This window comes from Struthio camelus, chromosome 12 (genome assembly GCF_040807025.1).
Source record: "Struthio camelus isolate bStrCam1 chromosome 12, bStrCam1.hap1, whole genome shotgun sequence".
In the NCBI taxonomy this organism is placed as follows: Eukaryota; Metazoa; Chordata; class Aves; order Struthioniformes; family Struthionidae; genus Struthio; species Struthio camelus.
The window spans coordinates 16501758-16514453 of record NC_090953.1 but is presented as its reverse complement, the minus strand read 5'-3'; the positions used below and the strand labels follow the sequence as shown (position 1 = coordinate 16514453).

Below are 12696 nucleotides of genomic sequence, written 5' to 3'. Positions count from 1 at the left end.
ATTTTGTTTTATGCAGCTGCTAGTGAAGAGTCTGGTGTCAAAATGCAGTTGCACTTGTAAGTATAATCGATAAACATGAATTATTTAGAAGATAGGATAAAATGGGTGAATGTTAAAAAACAGACTCCACTGTATAAGCGCTAAGGAAAGCATATTAATTCTTAGTGAAGTGAGAGTAACGTCCATTTGGTGTCTCAGTTTACACTCATAAAAATGAAGAATAAGTGAATATTATGTTATCTAAATGTAACTAAGTTCTTCATAAATTTTAACTAAATTGCATGAACTATTAAGGATCAAGTAAGCTACAGTTAGAACTACATCTACAATATATAAAAGCAGATATATCTGGCCAGGTGGTGGAAGAATGAGTGGTGACTGCATTTCAAATAAACAACCAGCTTCTGGAAACTGTGTGAAGTCAGTGAGGGAGCAGAGGGATTCAATGGGCTACCGTGTGTTAAACCAGCTCGGAAGGAAGAGCTGAGGCAGTTTAGCAGTGCCTGCTCTCTCTGTACACCTGGTTTATAGAGAGAAGGTTGTCACGCTGCTCCGAGAAGGAAGCAAAAATCTATAGTAGAAACTAGGGCAAACGAGACTCGGACTGACTCGGGCAACTTAACTCTGCTAGATATCAAATGCTTTTTAAAGGCTAAGGGATCATTCCAAAAATGACCTCAGATCAAAAACCCCTGGCCAAGTGAAATCAAGCAGAGAGAGGTTTTCTGTGTTGGAGGGGCAAAGAGAAGAAGAGTCTTATTTAACTGAACTGGGTTGTATAAAATTATCTTCTAGGGAGGATGCTAACATACTTCCCACAAACACAGTGGTGTTCACACCTTTTGCTTAGTCTGTATGCAGAAAGTCCCAAGAGAGCAATCGGATCCTGGGGAAGCCTGGTGAGAGATGTCATTGCAGACTCACAGAGAGGAAGAAGAGGAAGAGTTCTTGCAGATAAACAAAGCAAGGAAAGGCCTGAGAAATGCTTTGCAACAAGAAAACCCGAGGCTGGGAGCTAGGCATGCCTGAAAGAGGCTGAGACTGGAAAGAGGACAGAGATCATCCATTCATTTATGAAAATACTAAAATGAGCTTTTGTAACCTGCAGTTGTCTCTTTGTAGTACACATCTGAATAGACCTGGGGATAAGCAAACTTGCTTATCAATTAAATGGGAAAGTAACATTTGATGTTAAAAGCACAAAAGTACCACGCATGAATCTGGGAGGGAGATCCTGGCCCTGTTTCAGCCAGTAGCAAAATCCCTTGACTTCAAATCACCATCCAGGTTTTTACCCACCATTCCCAGACACTCATCACCATGTCACATAAGCATTATCTGAGTGTTAAAGTCAATCCTGGGTCTTCATTTGTGTATGAAGTTATATTTATGCATATGTAAATACTGTGGGTTTTGTACAGTGAAGTTTGGGTGCATGACTACTCCCATTTTAGTGGTAGGAAAACGGGCACAGAGTACCAGAGATAGAAGCAGGGCTCCCGACTTGCAGTGCAGCATCCTGTGGCTGGGACCGAGTGGCCGCCGCCTCCCCTGGGTGACCTGAGAACCCAAACTGCCTTGGGAACCTCACCAGAAAAAGGGCCGTCATCTGTTTCTTGAAAGCTTGCATCAGTCTGCACATGAGATCAGTCTTGCTTTATGATTTGCAATGAGCAGGAAGGGAGGAGAGAGGCTGATGAGAATAATGGCAGTTATGCTGCTGGGGAAGTGCAAGTCCTGATAGCTCCATCAAGAATTTCAACATATATTTAATAGGCAATGATGTACGGATTCAAGTGCAGTACAGTTATAAACATACTAATCCACATGATAGTCCTGCTGTGCAAGTATGACAAGTATCATCGCAGACGTGCAGGAAGGCAGTAAGATAAAATGGCTTTCTGAACACTGTGCAGGCCAATTACAGACAAAGCCAGAGTTCAGGTACACCTAATCCTCAGTCTGTGTCCAATCCTGCTAATTGCTCCATGTCTTCATGCTGCTGTCGCATACAAAAGGTAATTACATATTTGAAAATGTTTCCCCATTAGTTGCTTGGGGAGCTATTAAAGAACACCCGTGCGAGGGAAGGGTGGAAGAGAGACTTTGCACATTTCTCTTTGTTCAAGAGAAATGCAGGACAAGCAAACTCCCTGCCATGTGCAGGACTGATGCGCCACATCTCAGAAGAAAGGCTGTAGTACCAGTGTTTAAAGTGGAATTGACAAATCAGAGTCAGTCCACACAACATAAGGAAATTGTTCAGAATATTCCAGCCCTTCAATGTTTGGTGTTTCCATTGCTTTCAGGGCATGCAAGAGTAGCCCTTGCTTTGCAAAGGAAAAAATGTTTGTCTTTGAAGAAATAATTCAAACTGTCAGTTCATTCTAGAGCATTATTAGAGACCTTCATCCCTGCACTCTGGCTATTTGTACCCTTCTGCAGAGAATGAATTAGTGCCATGTTTCAGCTGGATTTCATGACTGCATTTTCCAGGCAGTATTAAAATCGGTTCATGCCAAGTGTTTGGAACATGAGCCTGTTGTGGATGTAATGTCATGTTTCATGGGACCTGGTTACCTTGTGGAAAGAGATATTTGCATTGTAGACTACTTGGTTGTTCTTTGAAACACTGAACTTTTCTGACAAGCAGTAGGAGAGGGGAAAAAGGGGGGAATAAATACTAAAAATCTCCAGGTAGGTGCAAGTTCCAGCAAATTAGAGATTACTTAGCCATATTATTTGCCTCGAAGGCAGAAACATCTTAGCCCTTCACTGTGCTCGCATCCCGCTGGAGTTAATCTATTTGTTATTGTCTATTATTGTTCAGGCAAAGAAAGAAGCCTGCTGTAGGACTCTCGCCGGTGGGCAGAGGTGTTGTGCAGGTGGAGAAAGCAGGCTCCCGCCGCCTCTGCCCGCCTCGTTCGCATCCTGCTCGGCCACAGCTGTGAGTATCTAGGTACATGGTTTACACAGACAAAGACAAAGCGTGGGCTTATACCCATCTTCTTATAGACCCACTAAAGTTTAAATTCATAATCTTAAAGCTTCTTCTCTAGTCTATCATTTCCCCAGCTTCCTCTCCGGTGACACTGCTAAGGTAACGCTTGCCCCACAATCAGGACTACGTTGATATTGCTTTCAGATATATGTATCAGCTAACAGGCAAGCCCACATGAACAGGAATTTTACAAATAAACTTAGTTATAATTTCAAAAACTGAAATGATGAGGGGTGGGAATTTCCAGTATATCAGACAGTGGCAGAAAAGTAGAAATTGTCTGAGTTTATCCTTGTGTACCCTGTAAGATTCCCTGGGTCACCCAACTTCAGGTGATGTGACTTTGTAAAAGCACCAAGAATGTTTCTAGACTCATTGCTGGGAAAACAAAGTTGTTTGACAGTGGTGTTCATCTGCGAGGAGAGCAAAGTGATCGCCAATTCTTACATGGGTAACAGGTAAGAAAAAGATCTTCAAAAGGAGGACTTTTTAGCCATAAAGGACAGAAAAAGGAAAAGAAAGGGCTGAAGAAAGTTGTATACAAAGAACCCGTTTAATGCAGATTTGCCATAAGGCAAGACAATAATACTGGAACATTACGAACTGCAGAAACTCCATGAACATGTTATATTTTAAACACTTAATCTATTTTGCAAACTATGTACATTCTTCTGCTAAATAAGATGAATTGGGATTCAAGAAGCAGCACATCCTGACAAATCTCCTCCTAAAGGCATCCATTAATATAAATCAACAGTAGCAATTTTGTTTGATCATTTATTTGCAAGAATCATTAAGGTTTATTAGCATAATTATTCCCTGTGGGACTTCATGTCACATAAATGAAAAATGGCATTATCAATATTTAAAAGATAAGTGTGTAATGTTCAGAGTACTTAAACAGTGCTCTGCAGGTGGTGTCCAGCTGTAGCAAATTAGATTAGGCTTGATTTCTAAATTGTAGAAGTATAATTTCAGTGTAATTGTTTATTTCAAAAAGTACTAACGTTTTGCTTATTGTACAAGGAATAAAAACCATATTCCTTGTATACAAACTGTACAGTTACTCATTACAGGAAGAGTATGTACGCTGCTTTCTGATTTCAAGAAAGCAGTTTGTCTTTATATATCCAATGGGAAGTGAACGGCCTCTTACTGGAGACAGTCCTTTTATTATCTTGTCTTTTTTCCTTTTTTACAATTCTATATGACAACCTGAAATTTTCTCAGTAAAATGAGAGAATCTGCCTCATCCTCCTGTCTCCTTCCAAACATGTAGTATTTATAGTGTTGCTGTGTCTTCTCCTTTTCACACAGGTGCAGAGAAAGGCCCTGTTTTATCGTGGTGGCTCCAGGACCAACCTCAGTGACACCTGTGTGGAGCACTGTGATCGGCTGGGTGCTAAGTAGGAGTCTGGCTCCCAGGGGCGTTTTTCAAAGCGCACAGGAGGCTCTGGCTTGTGATGCAGGCGTTTGGGGAAGGTTCCCCCCATCCCGCCCCGTCAGCCGCTGGGGAAGCGCTTTTGGCTTTCTGAAGGATGCCAAGCAGAGTTAAGAAGAGAGTATATGGGAATACAACTATGATCATTTGAGAGAGACCAGATTAGTGAAGTGCCTGCTTGTCGTCTGTCCAGGAGGAACCACGTGCGTCGTTATCTCCCCGTGTTGCTGCTAGACGCAGATGCGGGCAGACAAACGCCAGCGAGAGGACGCCCTCGTTTGCGGAGAAGTTGCCCAAGGTTCCCGTGCAGCTGAGTTGCCATCCAGCTCTGTTTGGCATGTGAGCTGAGCAAGGGACGGGTGAGATCCCAGCCGCAGGATGGGGGAGTCGGTGGAGGTTTCGGGGATGGGTGACTGCTGCTGTTGAGCTGTGGGTCTGGGAGCGCGGAGCCGGCTGGTCTCGCCTGCCAGATTGGCCTGGAGGGCGAGCGGCTGCTGACGCCCCATGGTCAGACCTCGCCGCAGACTTGGGCCAGTCCCAAACAGTCCTGGCAATAACCAAAGCAATCTGCAGTTTGCTGTTCTGGAGTTTAACATTGCTGTCTTATCAGCAGTGAAATGTATCATTAACCATTGTGTACTCTTCTCTTCTCTACAGGCTTTTGAATAAAACATCAGGGCATTTACTAAACACGCCCAGGGACTCCTCCAGATGTCCTGGTGCTGGGCAGGGAAGCAGTCTTCACCAGCTCTGGGCTCTTCCGAGACAGACTGGCAGAATTAAGTGCCAGGGTAAGAGGTGGACCTAGGCAGCAGAATTATGTTCACCCTTTCCAGGATTGATGCATGTTTTTTTATTATTGCCTTTCAGATGCCCTTTCTATTAGTTTAGTGATGGTGTAGCTTAAGGTTACAGTTACAGATTAGTTTGTTAAATACTCTGTTGCTAAACTCTCAGATTTGAAAATGTCATGTTTCATCTTACTTCTCTGCTCTCTGCTATGCTCCACTTCAGAGTTCCTCAGCTTTTTAATTACTCACAAATCTTAAACCGAACTCTTTGGGGTTATTGAATTTGTCAGCATCTTGCAGGAAGGAAAGAAGTTCTGCTTTATTCTAAGTATACTTATAGCTGCTTTCTTTTGCACTTAAGTTAAAAAAAAAAAAAAAAAAGTACTAACATCTTGTAAACAGTGGAGTTTACAAGAGAGCAGGCAGTCCAGGAAGTGTGTGCAATCTCCCTCGACTAGGTGCACGCTTTACTGGGGGGCCTGCAGTAGGGAGAAGATGACGAGTAAAGTTTAGTATTTGATAATTTTTTTCTCAGTATCTTGTTCAGTCTCAGAAACGATGAATACCCTTTCCAAAGATGTGGCATTCTGATGCATTATCTACAAAACAATCAAAAGGAAACTGCTGCCTGGCAAAACTGCTTAAGGCACAGTTAAAAGCAGCTCAGGGGAAGGATGAAAGCTGGGTTGGGGGAAATGACAATCTTCCCTCGCAGACGCTCCCCTTTGCCCCTTTCAGCTGAGCACAACTGCAGACGAGTTCGTTGCCCACTGGTCGCTCGAATGCCACCTCCAAACCCAGCACAGGAGAGACAAAGAAGCAGTAAGATAAATGCAAGTCTGGTATTTAATCTTCCTGCTTCCAAATTAAATGCTGCAAATGGGGCTTATTATTGTGAGGTGTACTTCTTGATAAATAATTAAACCAAAGTTCACATTTAGAAATCGGAGTAAACTACATGCAACTTTCTTAGATGGCTTTTACAAGCAGAACTTTCATTCTTAAAAACATTTATATTCTTAACTAAACATTCATTGCTGTGCAATTACTTGAGAAAGAATGCAGTCCTTTTGTTAGAATATGTGGTCTGAGTTTTTTAGTTTTAATGTGTAGGGTTGTTTGGTTTTGGGTTGTGGTTGTTTTTTTTAAATATGATTAAGTGGGAAAAGTTCTTGGTGCGCAAACCAGAAGTGTCATTATAGTAGCGATTTTACAATATTCTTTATATAGAAGAAACATGTTTGCTCTGTCTAGGACACTTAAAAAAAAAGACTGCAGGCAAAGCAGAGTGCCTGATAGCTGCAATTTGATTCTCCCCAGGGCTCGCTATTTGGATTAAAAAGCGCATGGTGGACATGGCTCTCTAACAGTTTTTAATCACTGAATGCTAGCAAGGCTATGCCAAATGCACAAGAGAAATGCCCTGCTCCGTAACCCTAACAGGTCTACTTGCCAGGCAGTCAGTTGGCAAGACAGCTCAGAGCTTTCTCTCTGCTATAAAAGCTCGTTTCCTAGCTCGCTGAACGGACCACGCTCCTATGTTGGGTCTTGTACGAAACCTGGTTGATGTTGGTGGTGTAATTGCTGTCTTTTATTCAGGATACATCTAAGCAATTTACTTGCTCTGTAGATTAGAATAGGGAAACAATAAGGGGCAATATGAAATATAGGGCACTTAGAAAACCACGAAGCTGTGTAAATAATGTTGGCAGAGGGGGTTCATTTGGGGAGGGACACAGAAGCCATGAACTTAGTATTGTTTGGAGTAATAAGAACAGGAGAGAAACTGCAGAGAAACAGAAGCACCTAAAGAAGGCGCAAAAGGAGCAGCCTGCCAAAGGCTTCGCCCTGAACAAATCCTGAGCGGATAATTTTAGGCTGAATGCCATCTGGAAAGAAGTTTGATATTGTGAATGAAGAAACAGTGTCCCGATTCCTCATTTTTGTTTTCCAGGGTCCAAATGAATTTGGTCCGCATGTTTCACAAAGCGCTTACGTGTTCTGGCACTACTACTGTGGAAACAAAGAAGTGACACAGATCGTGTGGAGGTAAGAGACTGTGGGATGAAAAATGATGTTGTCAACACATGAGCCTGGAAGGGACTGTCTGCTCCATCTGCCTGCACAGAAGCAGAACCAGGTGTAGTTGCACTATCCTACAGTTTTTATTCTTGAAGATCCTCTCTACAAACTACCTAAGGAGTCTGTTTCAGTGTTCTCCTGCCCTTTTAACTAGAAAAACAATTGTTTCATGTCCAACCAGCAAAAGTCCCTCTGTTTAAGAAATAATGGACTGTAATGTCACTGTGGAGTAAAATTTTTTGAAGTCTTTGGAATTTATGTATTCAGTTAAAAACTGTGTGTCTAATCCTCAAAAGAGTAGGTGAGTGCTTGATAAACTTAAATAAATATTAATAGGAAATGTGAAGAACTGATCTTACCCCAAAATACATGCCATACAGTGCTGCAGGTATAAATGCAGTGTTCTTTCAGTCATGTCAGTTTTCACGTGCACAGCTCACAGCTTTTACCCTTCACTGGTAGGGCTGAGCAGAGATGGAAGCCCAAAGAGCAAAAGAACATGTGCCCCTGAAAGACCAATTTCTGTTCATGTCCTTGCCACAAACATCCTTTCGGGCCTGAGACACTCCATTAGTTCTCTTTATTCTTTGAAAACTCAATACCACAGCTAAATATTTATTAAAACCACAGTTTCTTATCAGCTACAGCTGTATTTTTTGAAGAACTGAGTATTTTTATTCCTTGTAATATTTTTGTTTACAGTATATATCGTCATAAGTAAAAGACCACGTCTGCCTACTGCTACCAAGGGGCGTATTTTCCCCGCTACTGCAAGATAATTAAAAACAAATAGTCTTAGTGCTAAGATTTTCTTGACAGTGATAGCCCCTTAGCTGCTCAATCTGCTATCCCATCCATCACTAACATCAGGCAAAGCAAGCATTAGTTTCTCTGTGACTTATCTAGGTCTTTAGTAGATCAATAGCACTGCTCAGATGTTTTAGACTCTTCCCTGTTAATTCACATTTATCTTTTCATCCGAAGAAGGTAAATTACCTCACAGAGAAGCTGTGTTATCCCCAACAGTGGTTTGTAATGTTGCAAATTCAGCATGACCCACATAATCTTATCTCAGCTGGAATGCATTTGTCAGTGTCACATGTTATGAGCATCTGGTAAAACGTCCTAGAAAAGAGGTAAACCTGCAAGATGGCTTCACTATTTTCATTTAATAACCTTTTCTGATGTGTGCATCACCTTAAATTTAATCCCCTAAAATAAAGGGAACCTTCTTTTTCCCTTTAATGCTCCATTTCATCGTTTTTTTCATGAGCAAAATTCTCATTCCTCAGCAATCTTCACTTCTGCTATAATGAGTTCATCAGTAGGCGGTGATATTGAGACTAAGAACGGAATTATTTATCAATATGCTATGTTCATTCTGAGGAAGAACTGCTGAGTTTTACTGTGTTTATGGTTGCTTCCATTTCTACAGTTGGCTGCTGGTTACCCGAATCTTTTCAGGCCTTGGGAGTACTGTTTTGTTAGGAGGAAGGAATGAGAAGTAGGTCACTGACTATAATCAGGCTGCTGCAAGAAGAAATGCTGAATGAAACAAGAGTTTGATGCTGATTATGTAGTTGGGGCTCTTTCCTTTCATAACTATAGTTAAGGGAGACAATTTGTTATCTGTTATTCTAAAAACTTCATTTATTTGTATTATGGAAGGAAGACTTACCTATAAACACACTTGGCTTTAAGAAGTCTGACCTAGCTGGATGCAAAAATGGTACATTTTTATTCTGTTCATTCATACGTATTGAGCAACTGACTGAGCTCAAGTCAGAGACTGAACTCTGTTCCTTAAGTGTTAAATTCTTAGGTCTTTAATTGGAAAATTAATTGGTGCCATCAAGCATATCTGCTTTTTGACATAAAGAAGAGGTAGGTTCATTTTCAGTATAGTGGAGGATTTCTTTCCGCGTGAGAACCACGCACGCAGGCCACGACTAGGAGCAGCTAGAACAGGCAGCTTGCTAGTACCGGCGCGGGCGGGAATAGCACCAAAAGCAGGCGCTTCCCGCACCTGGATGTGGATCACCAATAAAGACCACGCTGGTGAAGAGTGCTGCATGTTCTAGGACAGGAACATTTGCTTGGGTGCAGGTACACTACCCAGGTGCTTCATGTAACCTTTTTCCTGCTGTTATTAATTATACTCGGCCCCAGCATTTCCAGGGCACAGAGCTGTTGAGGCTCCTGAACTCTGTAGAAACTCACGCCTTGTATTTCCATGAGGTTTCTTGCACAGAATTAAGGGAAGGTCCCAAGCTAGCTGGGCCTAAGCTGAGCATCAGCACCAAGAAGAAGGGCTGGAGAGCCCCTTCCGTGGGGGACGGAGGCTCCTGTCCCTCAGCCAGACGTGCTGTCACAGGAGGTTTGTTGCGTGCTGGGACGCGGTTCAGTGATATTAAAGCCTGCTGAGGCTCATCCAGCCCTTAGTCTGTTACCCCTTGTTGCTCGCCCACGTGGGCACTGCCAAGGGAGACCGAAAGCAAATCAAGACTGACTAGAGAGAGAAAACCTGCCTGGATCCTCAGGATCAAAGGGTAGCAGTAAATAGTTCATACTTTGCCTGGAGGGTGATGACAATAAGAGTTTCTCAGGGGTCTGTCTTGCCTATGAATGACCTGGAAGAGGAGACAGAGCTGCCTCCTCAGCAAGTCTGCAGACAACACTGAACAGGCAGATGCAGCCGATGACACTCGCGGGCAGGGCGGCCATCCAGAGGGATCTCGGCAGGCTGGAGGTGTGGGCCAGCAGGGACCTCATGAAATTCAACCTGCACCAGCACAAAGTCCTGCCCTGGAGGTGGACTAACCCCCTGCAATAAGGGACTGACTGTCCCGTCTGCCAGGCTGGCCCAGACTGGTGGGGAGCTGCTCTGCCGAAAAGGCCCTGGACGTTGTGGCACGTGAGCAGGCAGCAAAGGGGCCAGCACAGCATCAGCGCTGTGCATACAGGGGCACGGCCAGTCCATGGGGGGGGTCAGTATTCCTCTTTACTTGCCACTCGTTATACTGTATCTAGAATATTGCATCCAATTTTTGACCAAGCCAATACAAGAAAGATGTTGGTTGATAAATTGGAGCAAATTCGGCATAACCTCAGAGGCTGGAGCACAGGCCTGGTGAGGAGAGGCCGTGGGCGCGGGGCTTGCTCAGCCTGGAGAAAGGGAGGTGTCAGGGAACCCAAGAGCAGCCCCCCGTTGCCTACAGGGACGTTACCGAGACCACTGGGCCAGGCTTTTTGCCGAGATTCGCGGTGGGAGCAGGAGGGACAGTGGTCACAAATTGACACAGGGGAGGCTCTGACAGGATGTAAGAGAAAAAAATCCCTACGAGGACAGGGAAGCGCTGGGACAGGAGCCCAGAGAGGCTGTGTGACCTCCATCCCCGGAGGTTTTCAAGACCTGACTGGGCAAAGCCCGGAGCAGCCTGGTCCGACCGTGCTCTGAGCAGGAGGCTGGGCAGGAGCCCTCCTGCATGCTTCTGCGACGCTGTGGTTGTCTGCACGTCCTGCACCGCGTCCCACCGCCAGCTCACGGCACGTTGCAGCCCCGCGGCGCGGAGGTGCAGGTGCAGCTGCACGGTGGGCTGCTGCCTCGGGGGCGACGTGCCGCCAGGCTGCGTCTCAAGGCCACTGGTTTTATCTGAAACAGGGGGGAATGATTGTTCTCCATGCTGAAGTATTTAATTTGATGAAGGGAGCAAGGATGGGTAAACGGGTGTTTCGGTAGAGTTTCTGGAGTATTTTCCCCTCCCTGTTCCCTACACCAGGTGACCGTGTGTGCTGAAAGGTTCCTTACCTTTCTTTGGAAATCTGCACGCTGAATTGTCCCTGTGGTTTAATTTATGTTGAGGAAAACTATCAGGGCATTAAGGGTAAGAGTTTCTGAACGCAAACTGCCATAAGGCATGAGGATAAAAGAATTCTCCAGTTGCGTTATTTTCTTCTTTGTATTATAAACACACCGCAGCAAATCTGAAATGTATGGGAAATAAAAGACTAATGAGGCACTGAGGGCCGGAAACCTGGAAATATTTCCCCTTTGGGATCTTACTGGAAAGTACTGCTATGTTCTGTCCCTTCTGTGAAAGAAACGCTATTCACATATGCTGTGCTAACATGCAAATATAAGCCACTTCTTAATTTTATAAGTACTTTGTGAACTGATGCACTGATATACATACCTTTTGGAAGCAGCTTCACTCCCAGCTTTCTATCCGAATGCCTGGCGTTCCTGGAGACTGAAATCGAAGTACACTTACGTTCCCTCTTTTTAGAGATTTGCTGTTCCGTAGCAAGAAAATCATATGTGCGAAGATGAAAATTGCCCGCACATTTGAGGGTTATTTGCTGTAGTTTCCAGAGATGAGGGATCTGTTTTTATTGTGTAGTAACCAAATGGGATTGTCTGTCTTTTGACAGGGCTTATAGCTGTTTACTCAGGAGAAGGGAGAGCAGAAGTATCTTTTGCACCTTTATTTCCCCCTTCCCACCCTAAACTTTGAGCTTTGAAGGCCAGAGCTGTCCCAGGGTAGTTCAAAACTTCCTTCTTTGTAAGTGACATAGCTGGGAATAATGGGAATAGGGTTCTGACGCTTACTACTTTGACTACTTTTGAAATATCACTGAAATTTAGGGAAAGCTGTAGCAGCACTACTACTAGGAAAGGAGAGGAGGTGGAGGATTTTTTTTCTGCGTTATCTCTTTCTGCTGACATCTCTGTGTTCAAAGGCGGGACGCTAACGTAGCTGTAGCTTACCATTTTTTCAAGTAGTGTGGGAAAACATTTTTCTTATCAGGTTTAATGTCTTTAGTTACACAGAATGGTGTAGAAAGGGAAATAAAAGGTGAGAGAAGGGGCAAAGCCGGTCGGGAGAAACGCGCCAGGGTGAGCGCCGTTGTGCGCTACGCAAGAGGTGCCTCTCCGTGGAAGAACGGGCTCTTCCCTTCTTCCCCTCGTCCAGGTTTGAAGGGAGCACGCTGCATATGAACCGTAGGGATCTGTTTGTTTTGGCGGTGGCCGCGATTCCTGTGCTCCCTGCGGCTTCTCCCCTGTGCCCACGTCCCTCCTCCTCGCCTGGGGTCAAGCTGGGACGTTCAAAACCAAACGCTGCCCCCCGTGTTTTGCAGGTAGAGGTGAGCAAAGTGAAGCATCGCTTCCACTTACAACTGTAATTCAAGAAACGCTCTGCATTTAACAGCTTTTTAGGACAGCAGGGCAAGCCTGTCTCCTCCCGCTCCCCGCGCTCGGCTGCTCTCCAGTTCGTGGTCTGCGGCCGACCGCACCGCGCCGCTCAGCGCTCCGCCGCCCCGGACCCGGACCCGGACCCGGACCCGCCCCCCATCTCCGCCCCGCCCCCGCCCCCTATCTC

At 44.6% G+C, this 12696-nt stretch overlaps 1 long non-coding RNA gene across 1 annotated transcript; it reads left to right on the top strand.

The window, feature by feature from the left end:
• The first annotated feature begins 24 nt into the window (after positions 1 to 24).
• On the top strand, positions 25 to 7901 carry LOC138068852 (uncharacterized). The gene is made up of 4 exons (XR_011143664.1): positions 25 to 2947; positions 4319 to 4801; positions 5100 to 5233; positions 7188 to 7901. It is a non-coding gene; the product is annotated as an uncharacterized lncRNA (long non-coding RNA).
• The last annotated feature ends 4795 nt before the right edge of the window (positions 7902 to 12696 follow it).